Raw genomic sequence first — 16015 nt, forward strand, 5'->3', positions numbered from 1 at the left:
CTGAATGTTTGTGTCCTCTCCAAATTCCTATACTGAAGCCCTAACCCCTAAGTGTGGCTGTACTTGCAGATGGGGCCTCTCAGGAACTAATTAAGGTTAAATGAAGTTAATAGGGTGGGACCCTGATCCAATAGGACTATGTCCTTGTAGGAAGAGACAGCAGAGGGCTTTCTATCTGCACACACAGCAAAGGCCATATGGAAACACAGCAAGAAGGCCGGCCATTTACTAGGCTGGGAGAGGTCTCACCAGGAACAGAATAAGCTGGAATCCTGATCTTGGACTTCAGATCTGTGAGAAAATAAATTCATGTTGCTTAAGCCATCCAGTCCGTGGTATTCTGTTACAGCAGCCTGGGCAGACTAATACTCTTTCTACCTAGCTGCAAGGGAGGCTGGAAATGCAGTCCCACCTGGGTGACCATGTGTTCAGAAGAGAAGCCTGGATGTCAGGAGGCAAGTAGCTATCTGTCCCCTTGGGCTACAAGCAGAGTCCTGCCTGTCACTTTATAGCTGCTTTGCCCACTCGTTTACAGAGTTTATAGAACATCAGTTCTTACCCGAAGACCAAAGCTTATAAACCTCACGGTCCCTCAGAAAAGCAGTCCTGTCCCTCCCCAGGACCCAGGCCCTCCTCTACTGCTGAGCTCTGAGAACTTCTATTCTTTTTTCCCTTCTCCTTAATAATTCATGTAATTTCTTCAAATTATTCCTTTTTCTGATCTTTCTTTATCACGGACACGAATGGAATCTTCAGTATCTGCTTAGATCTCAATTTTTATCTGCTTAGATTTTAGCTACTTATTATTTTTCCCCCCTAATATCATCTATATCTGATTTCTAGGCCACAGCCTTTACCTAGTATCTTGGTTCCCCATTGCAGCTATCACAAATCACCATAAATTCAGTGCCTTAAAACAACAGGAATTTATTGTTTTACAGTTCTGGAAGTCTGAAGTCCAAAATGGACTTTCACTTGGCTGAAGTCAATGTGTCCTCAGAGCTGGTTCTTTCCGGAGCTTCTGGGGGAGAATGTGTTTCCCTGCCTTTCCAGCCTCTAGAAGCTGCCGAATTTCTGGACACACGGTCCCCTTCCCCTGTCTTCAGAGCCATCAATGGCAGGTTCGGTTGTGTCACACTAAATCTCCCTGATTCTCCTACCCTCCCCTCCCACCTCCCGTTTCACTTACAAGGACCTCTGGGATTACACTGGGCCCACCCAGAAAACCCAGGAAAATCACTTCATCTCAAGATCCTTATTTATACAGAGAAATGCATGGACCCTAAATCTATATAATTGAATGAATTTTGGTGAATGTTTGTATGCATAAAACCAACACCCCAACCAGGATACAAAACATTTCCATGACCCCAGGTTCCCTTTTGTTTTTTTCCAGTCAATCTTCACTCTCTCCATAGGCAAGTACTCTTTTGGTTAGTTTTGCCTGTTGCTAAATTTCCCTTAATGAACTCTTTTGGGTCTGGCTTCTTTCTCTTACCATAATGTTTTTTAAATTTTTTACTTATTTTTAAATTTTTGGCTGCGTTGGGTCTTCGTTGCTGCACGCGGGCTTTCTCTAGTTGAGGTGAGCAGAAGCTACTCTTCGTTGCGGTGTGTGGACTTCTCATTGCGGTGGCTTCTCTTGTGGCAGAGCATGGGCTGTAGGTGCATGGGCTCAGTAGTTGTAGCTTACAGGCTTCAGTAGCTGTGGCGTGCAGGCTCAGTAGTTGTGTCTCGTGGGCTCTAGAGCGCAGGCTCAGTAGTTGTGGCGCACAGGCTTAGTTGCTCTGTGGCATGTGGGATCTTCCCAGATGAGGACTCGAACCTGCGTCCCCTGCATTGGCAGGCAGATGGTTAACCACTGAGCTACCAGGGAAGCCCAGCAAATTTTTTTTTTTAAATGCATTCATGTGGTGTGTGAGCCAGTGGTTCATTTTGCTTTACTATCAAGTAACATTCCATTGCAAAACATCCAACATTTTAAAATCCATTCTCCTGGAGATGGACACGTGGCTTGGTTCCAGTTTAGGGTTATGAATGAATAAATATCAATAGATAAAGTAATTGTAAAAATTCTTATTTAATCATGCTGCAACTTTTCATGCATTTTGTCACGTAGCATAACATCCTCCCAGGTTCCAGCCATTAGGACGTGCACATCTTTGGGGTGCACTATTCGGCCTCCATCCCTAATTTGCTTACTCTGTCTACTGGACCAGCACCCCTCACCCCTGCCTAAGGCTTAGTCTCCTAATCACCTTATTTACTGCCATGGGACGTTAAGAAGCTTAGCTTACACTCAGCCTCTTTAGCTTTGCCTTGGATCAGATTCTGACACCATAACCCAATTTTAGTGACTGGCCTCTTACCTCTTTCCTGGTAATTAACCCCCCAGCTGTATACTCCAGGCTTGGTGCCTGGATCCTAGTATGATGTCCCTGCATGGAATCTAAATTCCTTTAAAACTAAAGGGCAGCCTTGCTTATTCCAAGCCTCCAGAGAAACGGTCCTGCCTCATGCTCTGGGCATCACTGGCTGGGTTCCTGCTACGTGGCTGTCTGTCCTCGAGGGAAAACATCTGTCAGGCCCTGCTTCCTCTTCTTGCCTGTGACCATACTTCTCTGAGACTGGCTCCTCCAGCCTGCCCAGCCACCAATGACTAGACCTGGATTAACTTCCCTGCAGGAGCTGGCCAGTCTAGCCCAGGGTTTCTCAAATTTTGTTGCACATTAGCACCTGGAGAGCCTTAAACTATTTTAATGTCCAGACTGCACCCCTTACCAACTGAACCCGAATCTCTGGGAGTAGAAATGAACATCAGTATCTTTTCAAACTCCTCCACTGATTCCAATTTGCAGGCAAGATCAAGGACAGGCAAGCCAGGGACTTCTGTTCAAGGTGTGCTCTGCCTACCAACAGCATCAGCATCACCCAGGAGCTTGTTAGAGATGAGGAAACTCAGGCCTCCAATCCCAGCCCTACTGCACTGGAGTCTGCATTTTAACAAGATCCCCCAAGTGGTTCTGAAAGCTCTGATCTAGTCCGTCTCACTCTGTCTGAACTCTTGTTCTGAAACATGTTCATAATCGAGCAGGGTTTTTTTTTTTTCTTTTAATTGAAAAATATAGTAGTATTAGAAAAAAATTGAAATAATAATTCATCTTTCTTGAGCATTTAGTGTATGTTAGGCAGAGTGTGGGTGACTTATAGACATTGGATCGTTGAATCCTTACGACGAAGTTTCTCAGCAAAACCTTCCCAAACTGCCCGATCAATGCTTGGTCTCAAATTCTCTATCTCAGTGAACTGTTGTTTCCTTTACAGAACTTATTACGTTTATAATTTTAGTATACTTTTCTTTCTGTCTTAACTGTCAGACTGAATGTTCCACAGAGGTGAGAACCTGTCTAGTTTAATGGTGAATCCATCGCACCTGGTACTTAACAGGCACTCAAAAAGTATTTGTTGAATGAAGGAAGTTGGCACTATTATTATTCCTATGTTACGGATGAGGAAACTTGCCCACAATGTCATTTCTAGTAAGTGAGGGCGAATGAGAGCCGTCTCTGAGCCTGGCTCAAGTTCTTTATCATTGTTAGCAGCACCTACCCCACCACTTGCCCTATTATCAGCTGAACACAACTGTTTTCTTCTGTAACCTGCCTTCTAGTGTCTTGTTTACACATGTGCTTATTTTATATAATTACAACCAGGATGCCCATGTTAACTGGAATTTTGCTTTTCTTACTTAATGTTTTTTGTAAGTTTTTAAATTTTTCATACTTTAAAAATGGGTACATAATAGCTTATCACTTGATTACTATAAATTATTAACCATTTAACCCTTGCTTAGCATTTAGGCATTGTCCTTGTTCTTTATTTACAGGTGACATTGAAGCCAGCATCTCTGGGTGCCTGGTTGAGCTGGATTTCTACTTTCTCACAAAACATGAACATTCTTATATCGTTTTCACCTTGAACAGGCCACCTCTGACCTTCCATGGTGCTGTAGCTAATTTAGATATTTCCAAGCCTGCTAAAGAATGGGAACAATTTGCACTGCAGGGTTTCATAAGACACGTAGAATTGTGACATTTTTACTGTTCCATCTTATCCAAGCTTGCTCATTAAAGTGGCTTCTGAAATTCTTCTTTCGCTGAAATCTGCTTAATTTTGAGCAGTGACAAAACGGGCCAGCTTGGCAACTTTTGATGCTTCCTATTCACTCCTCAGATGTGCTGACCCTTCATTTCCCTAAATCAGGAGCCTGAGTTCCCTGTCTGCAGTTCAAAGACAAGGTCTGATTGAAGTCCGGAGGCACTTTCTAGGAACCCAGGATATGGGAGGAACAGGTGACCCCTCGTGACTCCCCTGTTGCCTTTCAGCTCATCCTCCACGGTCTCAGTGCAGCTAGGGAGAGAACGCAGGACCAGAAATCAGATCTGGGGACTAGCTCTGGACGGGACATTCACTGACACTGGGACCTAAACCCCCTGAACTCACTTCCTCATATCTCATACGAGGGTAATTGCATCTTTTAGAATTGGGAAGATCCCATGAGCTAATCTACATGAATGCTCTTAAGACACTCAAAAAGATATATCTGTATGTGTATAATGTAAATACAAAGTTATTTCAGTGCAGAAACACTTGTAATTCTTTTAATATTAAATGCTCAATCCTTGATTACTTATTAAATGATGACTGAATGTCATCATTGATTTGTTAATACTTAAATATTTTAATAGTTAAGAACGTCTGCATTTTAAATTGAGTACTGTGATGAGTACCTTCTTACCCAACCATATTGCATCCTTTTTAAAGGGCCAAATTCTACCTTTTTGTTCTGTACTTCTATGATTAAAAGGAATAATAATTGCTAATATTATAATGATATTTTATCCATTAAGTGTGGAAGGATATGTCTTGAGAAAAACTGTAATTGGTGAGGTTGTCAAAGTGATTGACACAACTGAAATAAAATTATCTCCCTATCAGGCAAAAAAAAAAAAAAAAAAGACAAAAATGCGAGCGTAGGCCGTAATAAGTGACTTACGTTATCTTGCATTAAAATTATCTCCCTATCAGGCAAAAAAAAAAAAAAAAAAAGACAAAAATGCGAGCGTAGGCCGTAATAAGTGACTTACGTTATCTTGCATGTTTATATTGTGAGAAAGTGAGATCTGCAAAGTGTTATGAATACTTTCAATAGGAAAAAATATCAGAGGAAGTTAAAAATTCTTTAACGGGGACCAGATGTAGTTTTAAAAAAAGAACAAAGCTGTTGAAATCTCCTGTTAAGACTGAACTCCGCTCCCCCACATAAGACCTCTTTTGAACAGTAAGGGTATGCTAATGATAATAATTAAATCCAAGCGATCCTTCTTGCCTTTCTTAGGCAAAGTGGAAAACAAATTACAACTCATTTTCAGAAAAATCTTCACAAAATCCTTTGCCAACAGCAGAGCGGGGAGGCTGGCAGCTAAAAGCCCCAGAGTCCCTTCCTGGGAGGGGAGGCTCTCGGCCAGGCCCGGGCCACAACCCCCTGGGGGGCAGAGGCGCCGGTCAGTAGGCCCGGGGTCCCATCCTCGGGGCGAGGCCGGGGCCCCTTGGGCGCGGGCTAGAGGAGCGGCGGGCCCGGCCGCGGCGGCGGCGGCGGCGCGGGGTCCCGGCCTCGGGCTCGGCTGCAGGGCCGCGCTGGGGCCGGAAGGGTCAACAGGGCAAATACTTTCTCGGATCCATCCGCCCCGGCCAACTTCAGCAAATCTCCCCCCAATCCCCTGCATCCCACTTTCTCCGCCCGCCCCCCAACTCCGAGCCCGCGGCTGCAGCGGGTCGACCCCCACGCCACCTCCGAGGTGGGGGATGGCTCTGGCGGTCCCCGCGGGCCGAGCGCGGGGGCCTCGGTGGGGAGGGGCCTTGGGGGGAGGGTGTCTCTGTGGGGAGGGGTCTCTGGAGTGGGGGAGGAAAGCTCTCGGGGCGGGGGGAGGTCTCCGGGGGGAGGAGCCTCCATGGGGAGGGCTCTCGGAGTGGGTGGGAGGTCTCCTTGAGGAGGGGTCTCCGGGCTGGGGGAGGAGGTCTCCAGGGGGAGGGGTCTCTGGCGAAGGCCTGGGGGCGGGGCCTGGCACTGCGGAGGTCGACGGGGGTGTGTCCGAGGGGCAGGCAGAAGCGCAGACTCGCCCTCCGCCGACTCCCCGCGCGCGGTCGCCGCTTTCTCCGCGGAGCCACCCGAGCGGCAGAGACGAGATGCGTGGCGGCGGCGCGGGGCTGGCGCTCCTGTCCTCGCTGCTCTGGGTCGCCGCGCAGGGCCAGCAGAGAGGTGAGCCCGGGTCGCGTCCCGGCCCCCTGGCGGGCGGGAGGCTACGGGACAAAGCCCCACGCCTGGCCGCGCCTGAGGTCGGTGCGCGCATCCGCGTTCACCCCCAACCGGGGATCAGACACGTGGGTCTCCCGCGCGGCCCCTGGAAAGGTCGCCCGGCCGGGGTAGGGGAGAGGGCTGGGGGAGCACCCCTGACGGACGCAGCCCCCTCATCCGCGCCTCGGGCTTCCCCTCCTCGGGCTCTGGGTCCCCGGGTCTGGCTTGGCGACCCGGGAGCCCCTGTGGAGAGCCGCGCTGGCCCGGCTCTCGGTCGGGGCTGCGGCGGGTGGGCGGAGAATGAATGGGAAAGGCGCCCACAGAGTCCCCGCCACCGACCGGCGGCGGAAAGCTGGTGGTCCGCGGCCGGGAAAGGGGGCGGTCCCCTGGCCACTCGGGTCGGGCCGGCGCGCGGGGAGGAGCGGACGTGGGAACCGGCCGCGGGCGGCGTACAGGGCACGGACGCGCCTCTCGGCCGCGCTGGGTGCAGGCCCCGAAGTGGCCGAACCGGCCGTTCCCTCGCAGCATAGTCGGTGGTCACTTCGGGGTGAGGGAGCGGGAACTTGGACGCTGGCTGGCTGCGCGGACACGCTGACTCGCGGGGCAACGTTGGCGAAGAACAGAAACCCGAAGCGAACTTTCAAAGCTTCTGTCAGTGCCCCAGAGAGAGGGAAACCCCCCTCCGGTTTCTGTGGACAACACCGTGCCCGCTCTCCCCAGAGGCTAAGGCTTCCCGGCGCCGGCTGTTGGATAGGCGGTCACAAATATTTGTTGAAAACGTCTTAATGTATGCAATACGTGACCGCGGGCATGCTCCCACAAATACACGTGCCATTAAAAACGGAGGAAAGTACAGGTCAAAAGTAGGTAGGCGGTGTATATATGCCAATACACTACTATGTATAAAACAGATAACTAATGAGAACCGACTGTATAGCACAGGGAACTCTACTCAAGGCTCTGTGGTGACCTAAAAGGGAAGGAAATCCCAAAAAGAAGGGATATATGTATACGTATAGCTGATTTACTTTGCTGTACAGTAGAAACTAACACAACATTGTAAAGCAACTAAACTCCAATTAAAAAAAAAAAAAGTAGGCAGGCAGAACGCGCAATACCCCGTGGGAAAGATGGGTGTTTGGCATCGTGCTGAGCTGTGAACTCTGCAGCCCGTCCCATTCATTGGCGCATTCGTGGTGGAAGCGCTGGACCGGAGCGAGCGGCACGCTTTGAATGGCTGGGCGTCCGTTCTGCGCGAGGCGGGGGCTGGGATGCAGGGAATTTACATAGTTATCCCGGGAAGAAAGGGGCCGGCCTTGCGGGAGAGCGGGCTTGGACTCTTCGAGCTGAGCGCCTTTCTCTCGGGTTGCTGACAGTGAAAAGCCTGGTTTCCCACAGGGTGGAGGGAGTGCAGCTGGTCTCAGCTTCCTTGTTCTAAGAAATTGAAAGTCCAGGACTGGGGAGATGCCCTGAGTGTTTTCCGCCCCCCTCTGGGCTCAGCACTTGGCCTGGGCGGCTGTGAATGGTGTTTGGAGAAAGTGGGACCGCGTGGGGCTTTCCTGCTTTAAGATGCTGCGGAAAACCACCCACTGCGTGGGAGCCTTTGAATCTTTCACACTACCTTCCAGATTTTCAGTCCTCACCCCACAACCATCACCCTTCCTAACAGGCACCTTTAAGGGAGTTTTGACTTTTTAGAATATAAGTTGGGACCCCATGTATAATAGCGTGAATGACTAGTGAAATGGTGTAATCTGGTCATAATATAGTAATAAAATAATTCTGACTGGCATCATCAGTGAGTTAGTTATCTGATGCTTATATTTTTTAAAACAATCATCCTATAGCATTCAGATTATTAGGAATTCTCTGTCATTTCACAGCCTCTCTGGATTACTTTACATCTCATGGTATGTGACCCAATAGCTCAGTTCCTTTGAGATGTAACCTGTGCAAAGTGAGCTCTTCCTAAGTATAAAATACTAGGTGGTATATTTCTAACAATAATGTTGTGCTACGTCCACAGCTGGCAATTACATGGATTATAGTTGCTTCACAGGTCAGCTCAGCAACGCTTGTTTTGAACTGTTTTTTTTTTTTTCTTAGTAAAAATATACAATTCCAAGGATAGAGGAAAAAATCTATTCTATGACTAGAGGGAATTTACTTCATTCTCATAAATGATGTAGCATTCAAATTTAGCTTGTATGTGCTCTCCAGTGAAGTGTGTGCCTGAATGGCTTTCAAAGGTGCATTTTTCTTTCCTGTAGCTGTATTCCCCAAGTAAGGGCCAAGAAAAAATACTGATTTTAGCAGTTGGAAACAAGGATTGTGTAATAAAAACATCACTGCCCACTTCCTACGTATCCCAGACTTTGGCCCATTCCTTTTTTCTCTTCCGCTTTTCCAGACATTAATATAAAGCCTACATCTGTAGTTAATATAGCACGATCGAGAATTCAAATGCAACAAGGATACGAAATAAACACATGCTGTTCCATAGTGTCTCGTGCCACTCTTAGAATCGCGAGTATTGTAAAATGTTTATATGACCACTTATTTCAAGGTAATCTTCCTTGAGACACCCTACAATTTTAGAATAATTCATGTTTCTACAGATATTCATTATCATCTACAGTAGGTTTTTTTTTTTTTTTGCGGTACGCGGGCCTCTCACTGTTGTGGCCTCTCCCGTTGCAGAGCACAGGCTCCGGATGCACAGGCTCAGCGGCCATGGCTCACGGGCCTAGCCGCTCCGCGGCATGTGAGATCTTCCCGGACCAGGGCACGAACCCGTGTCCCCTGCATCAGCAGGCAGACTCTCAACCACTGCACCACCAGGGAAGCCCTACAGTAGGTTTTTATGGAGAAAGGACAAGATATGCCTTTAAGCTTTAGGTGTTTTACTTTTTGGCTTTACAAGCTGTGGGAAATTGGGCAAGTTACTTAACCTCTCTGTGCTTTGGTTTCACCATCTGTAAATGGGAGTAGTAATGATGCTTCCCTGGAGAGGCTGTTCATGATGAAATGAAAGAATGCAAGATAAGTTCTTAGAACAGTGCCTAACCCAGGATCAGCCCTCAATAAGCATTATCTAAGCATCATTATTACTATTTTGCACAGAACTATTGGGAGGCCCTCTTGCCAGCTGTATTCTCTGGAATTTGGAGTCTGGGTTTGGAATCAAGTAAACTTGGGCCCAAATGCCAGACCTGTCACTTTGATGAGCCGTGATGTTGGTTAAGTTTCTCAGCATCTCTGGATCTGTGAAATGCAGAGAACTGTTGTGATTCAGTAACGCAGGGAGAAAACTGGCCCAGTGTTGGGCATGTCAGCATCATAGGCACACAGTCCGTGGTGATGGTCTGACTGTCCCGCCTGTGGTGCGTCCTCACCATCCTGGACCCACATTCATTTGGGCGTTAAGACTTGTTGATTTTACCTCTTGAAAATCTGTGCAATCCATCTCGCATTTTTGTCCCTACTGCTGACTAGGCTCAGGAACTGTTTGTCTTTCCCATGAAATATTGGGACGATTCTCTCACTGGGCCTCCCTCTTCCTCTCCTCTCCATCTTCAGCACCACCATCACTGTGATTTGTCTAGAAGCACCACCCTATAGGCTTGGACTAACGCCTCTCAAACTCCTGATTTCATAACACAGACACACAAAATGACATTGGAGAATCCCATGGGGCTGAAGGAGGAGGCTGAGACCCAGCTGGCCTGCTGGCCCAGAGCTCAGGGTGTTACCTGGGGACCAACGTGTCCCTGTTCATAGCTGACCAGTGATGCCGGGCACATGGGCTATTCAGTGCTGGACAGGCCTCCCATTTGCGGTCTAAAACCCCGAGAAACCTTCCTGGTACTGTCACTGCTGAAGTATTTATGATGTGCCCTTCCCTGGACTCCTGGTGCTCTGGTCCCTTAGCACTACTGTTGTCCTTCTCCTGGTGGCCTAAGCAAGTGGCTCACTGGTCTGTCTCACCCACTGGCCTGGGCTTCCTGAGGGCAGGGGCTGTTTTATTCCCAACTGGATGTCCATCGCTGTGCCATGTTCCTAGTGGTTAATAACCACCTGTCTTGGTTGAGCCACATTGAGATTAATATCTTTGTCCACGAATCAAGTAACTTTAAAAACTATTTTTGAATAGGTAATCCATGCCGAGCCCGCGGCTGCAGCGGGTCGACCCCCACGCCACCTCCGAGGTGGGGGATGGCTCTGGCGGTCCCCGCGGGCCGAGCGCGGGGGCCTCGGTGGGGAGGGGCCTTGGGGGGAGGGTGTCTCTGTGGGGAGGGGTCTCTGGAGTGGGGGAGGAAAGCTCTCGGGGCGGGGGGAGGTCTCCGGGGGGAGGAGCCTCCATGGGGAGGGCTCTCGGAGTGGGTGGGAGGTCTCCTTGAGGAGGGGTCTCCGGGCTGGGGGAGGAGGTCTCCAGGGGGAGGGGTCTCTGGCGAAGGCCTGGGGGCGGGGCCTGGCACTGCGGAGGTCGACGGGGGTGTGTCCGAGGGGCAGGCAGAAGCGCAGACTCGCCCTCCGCCGACTCCCCGCGCGCGGTCGCCGCTTTCTCCGCGGAGCCACCCGAGCGGCAGAGACGAGATGCGTGGCGGCGGCGCGGGGCTGGCGCTCCTGTCCTCGCTGCTCTGGGTCGCCGCGCAGGGCCAGCAGAGAGGTGAGCCCGGGTCGCGTCCCGGCCCCCTGGCGGGCGGGAGGCTACGGGACAAAGCCCCACGCCTGGCCGCGCCTGAGGTCGGTGCGCGCATCCGCGTTCACCCCCAACCGGGGATCAGACACGTGGGTCTCCCGCGCGGCCCCTGGAAAGGTCGCCCGGCCGGGGTAGGGGAGAGGGCTGGGGGAGCACCCCTGACGGACGCAGCCCCCTCATCCGCGCCTCGGGCTTCCCCTCCTCGGGCTCTGGGTCCCCGGGTCTGGCTTGGCGACCCGGGAGCCCCTGTGGAGAGCCGCGCTGGCCCGGCTCTCGGTCGGGGCTGCGGCGGGTGGGCGGAGAATGAATGGGAAAGGCGCCCACAGAGTCCCCGCCACCGACCGGCGGCGGAAAGCTGGTGGTCCGCGGCCGGGAAAGGGGGCGGTCCCCTGGCCACTCGGGTCGGGCCGGCGCGCGGGGAGGAGCGGACGTGGGAACCGGCCGCGGGCGGCGTACAGGGCACGGACGCGCCTCTCGGCCGCGCTGGGTGCAGGCCCCGAAGTGGCCGAACCGGCCGTTCCCTCGCAGCATAGTCGGTGGTCACTTCGGGGTGAGGGAGCGGGAACTTGGACGCTGGCTGGCTGCGCGGACACGCTGACTCGCGGGGCAACGTTGGCGAAGAACAGAAACCCGAAGCGAACTTTCAAAGCTTCTGTCAGTGCCCCAGAGAGAGGGAAACCCCCCTCCGGTTTCTGTGGACAACACCGTGCCCGCTCTCCCCAGAGGCTAAGGCTTCCCGGCGCCGGCTGTTGGATAGGCGGTCACAAATATTTGTTGAAAACGTCTTAATGTATGCAATACGTGACCGCGGGCATGCTCCCACAAATACACGTGCCATTAAAAACGGAGGAAAGTACAGGTCAAAAGTAGGTAGGCGGTGTATATATGCCAATACACTACTATGTATAAAACAGATAACTAATGAGAACCGACTGTATAGCACAGGGAACTCTACTCAAGGCTCTGTGGTGACCTAAAAGGGAAGGAAATCCCAAAAAGAAGGGATATATGTATACGTATAGCTGATTTACTTTGCTGTACAGTAGAAACTAACACAACATTGTAAAGCAACTAAACTCCAATTAAAAAAAAAAAAAGTAGGCAGGCAGAACGCGCAATACCCCGTGGGAAAGATGGGTGTTTGGCATCGTGCTGAGCTGTGAACTCTGCAGCCCGTCCCATTCATTGGCGCATTCGTGGTGGAAGCGCTGGACCGGAGCGAGCGGCACGCTTTGAATGGCTGGGCGTCCGTTCTGCGCGAGGCGGGGGCTGGGATGCAGGGAATTTACATAGTTATCCCGGGAAGAAAGGGGCCGGCCTTGCGGGAGAGCGGGCTTGGACTCTTCGAGCTGAGCGCCTTTCTCTCGGGTTGCTGACAGTGAAAAGCCTGGTTTCCCACAGGGTGGAGGGAGTGCAGCTGGTCTCAGCTTCCTTGTTCTAAGAAATTGAAAGTCCAGGACTGGGGAGATGCCCTGAGTGTTTTCCGCCCCCCTCTGGGCTCAGCACTTGGCCTGGGCGGCTGTGAATGGTGTTTGGAGAAAGTGGGACCGCGTGGGGCTTTCCTGCTTTAAGATGCTGCGGAAAACCACCCACTGCGTGGGAGCCTTTGAATCTTTCACACTACCTTCCAGATTTTCAGTCCTCACCCCACAACCATCACCCTTCCTAACAGGCACCTTTAAGGGAGTTTTGACTTTTTAGAATATAAGTTGGGACCCCATGTATAATAGCGTGAATGACTAGTGAAATGGTGTAATCTGGTCATAATATAGTAATAAAATAATTCTGACTGGCATCATCAGTGAGTTAGTTATCTGATGCTTATATTTTTTAAAACAATCATCCTATAGCATTCAGATTATTAGGAATTCTCTGTCATTTCACAGCCTCTCTGGATTACTTTACATCTCATGGTATGTGACCCAATAGCTCAGTTCCTTTGAGATGTAACCTGTGCAAAGTGAGCTCTTCCTAAGTATAAAATACTAGGTGGTATATTTCTAACAATAATGTTGTGCTACGTCCACAGCTGGCAATTACATGGATTATAGTTGCTTCACAGGTCAGCTCAGCAACGCTTGTTTTGAACTGTTTTTTTTTTTTTCTTAGTAAAAATATACAATTCCAAGGATAGAGGAAAAAATCTATTCTATGACTAGAGGGAATTTACTTCATTCTCATAAATGATGTAGCATTCAAATTTAGCTTGTATGTGCTCTCCAGTGAAGTGTGTGCCTGAATGGCTTTCAAAGGTGCATTTTTCTTTCCTGTAGCTGTATTCCCCAAGTAAGGGCCAAGAAAAAATACTGATTTTAGCAGTTGGAAACAAGGATTGTGTAATAAAAACATCACTGCCCACTTCCTACGTATCCCAGACTTTGGCCCATTCCTTTTTTCTCTTCCGCTTTTCCAGACATTAATATAAAGCCTACATCTGTAGTTAATATAGCACGATCGAGAATTCAAATGCAACAAGGATACGAAATAAACACATGCTGTTCCATAGTGTCTCGTGCCACTCTTAGAATCGCGAGTATTGTAAAATGTTTATATGACCACTTATTTCAAGGTAATCTTCCTTGAGACACCCTACAATTTTAGAATAATTCATGTTTCTACAGATATTCATTATCATCTACAGTAGGTTTTTTTTTTTTTTTGCGGTACGCGGGCCTCTCACTGTTGTGGCCTCTCCCGTTGCAGAGCACAGGCTCCGGATGCACAGGCTCAGCGGCCATGGCTCACGGGCCTAGCCGCTCCGCGGCATGTGAGATCTTCCCGGACCAGGGCACGAACCCGTGTCCCCTGCATCAGCAGGCAGACTCTCAACCACTGCACCACCAGGGAAGCCCTACAGTAGGTTTTTATGGAGAAAGGACAAGATATGCCTTTAAGCTTTAGGTGTTTTACTTTTTGGCTTTACAAGCTGTGGGAAATTGGGCAAGTTACTTAACCTCTCTGTGCTTTGGTTTCACCATCTGTAAATGGGAGTAGTAATGATGCTTCCCTGGAGAGGCTGTTCATGATGAAATGAAAGAATGCAAGATAAGTTCTTAGAACAGTGCCTAACCCAGGATCAGCCCTCAATAAGCATTATCTAAGCATCATTATTACTATTTTGCACAGAACTATTGGGAGGCCCTCTTGCCAGCTGTATTCTCTGGAATTTGGAGTCTGGGTTTGGAATCAAGTAAACTTGGGCCCAAATGCCAGACCTGTCACTTTGATGAGCCGTGATGTTGGTTAAGTTTCTCAGCATCTCTGGATCTGTGAAATGCAGAGAACTGTTGTGATTCAGTAACGCAGGGAGAAAACTGGCCCAGTGTTGGGCATGTCAGCATCATAGGCACACAGTCCGTGGTGATGGTCTGACTGTCCCGCCTGTGGTGCGTCCTCACCATCCTGGACCCACATTCATTTGGGCGTTAAGACTTGTTGATTTTACCTCTTGAAAATCTGTGCAATCCATCTCGCATTTTTGTCCCTACTGCTGACTAGGCTCAGGAACTGTTTGTCTTTCCCATGAAATATTGGGACGATTCTCTCACTGGGCCTCCCTCTTCCTCTCCTCTCCATCTTCAGCACCACCATCACTGTGATTTGTCTAGAAGCACCACCCTATAGGCTTGGACTAACGCCTCTCAAACTCCTGATTTCATAACACAGACACACAAAATGACATTGGAGAATCCCATGGGGCTGAAGGAGGAGGCTGAGACCCAGCTGGCCTGCTGGCCCAGAGCTCAGGGTGTTACCTGGGGACCAACGTGTCCCTGTTCATAGCTGACCAGTGATGCCGGGCACATGGGCTATTCAGTGCTGGACAGGCCTCCCATTTGCGGTCTAAAACCCCGAGAAACCTTCCTGGTACTGTCACTGCTGAAGTATTTATGATGTGCCCTTCCCTGGACTCCTGGTGCTCTGGTCCCTTAGCACTACTGTTGTCCTTCTCCTGGTGGCCTAAGCAAGTGGCTCACTGGTCTGTCTCACCCACTGGCCTGGGCTTCCTGAGGGCAGGGGCTGTTTTATTCCCAACTGGATGTCCATCGCTGTGCCATGTTCCTAGTGGTTAATAACCACCTGTCTTGGTTGAGCCACATTGAGATTAATATCTTTGTCCACGAATCAAGTAACTTTAAAAACTATTTTTGAATAGGTAATCCATGCCCATGGTACAAAGTTCAAAAGATACCAGAGGGTATATAGAAAAGGTTAAGTCACCTACTTCTGAGGCAACTACGATTTTGAGTTTCTTGAGTATCTTTCCTTAGATGTTTCTTCATGTAACTCCTAAAAGCAAGCTATTTCCTAAAACCTGCTTCCTCCCTAGCACTTCCTAATAGTTTAAGAAAGGTACTAGTTATTTCCTGATAAAACATGAAACACTCTTCCTATCTCCACTGCCCTTCCTTCATGCTATTTCTTTAATATCCCTGCTGCTGGATGTTAAATGCATCACTTAATCAATGTCTACACTTAGGGACTTTTCACTTTCCAACTTGTCCCTTTCAACGTGGCCTTTGACAGACGGTATTAGAGCCTTGTTTCCTAGATCTTTTGGAATTTAAAAACTAGCTCATTGATTGCTTTCATGACCCAGTACTCCTTCTGAAAGTATTGCTTGCTGTAGCATTAATAAGCTATTCCTGAAGCTGTAAATAATTTTTAAAAAATATATTTAGACGATTTGTGATGTAGAGAGGTTAAGTTTAAGAATAACTCTATCAGAAGTTAAGGATAGTGTGTTATTTATTTTTCCAAAAAGTATGATTTATTACTGGAACGACAATGGCAGACACAGAAAAACTTAAATTTTTTTTTTTGTTTGTTTGCGGTACGCGGGCCTCTCCCTGTTGTGACCTCTCCCGTTGCGGAGCACAGGCTCCGGACGCGCAGGCTCAGCGGCCATGGCTCACGGGCCCAGCCGCTCCGCGGCATGTGGGATCCTCCCGGACCGG

This window comes from Lipotes vexillifer, unplaced genomic scaffold (assembly GCF_000442215.2).
Source record: "Lipotes vexillifer unplaced genomic scaffold, Lipotes_vexillifer_v1.1 scaffold447, whole genome shotgun sequence".
NCBI classification, from domain to species: Eukaryota; Metazoa; Chordata; class Mammalia; order Artiodactyla; family Lipotidae; genus Lipotes; species Lipotes vexillifer.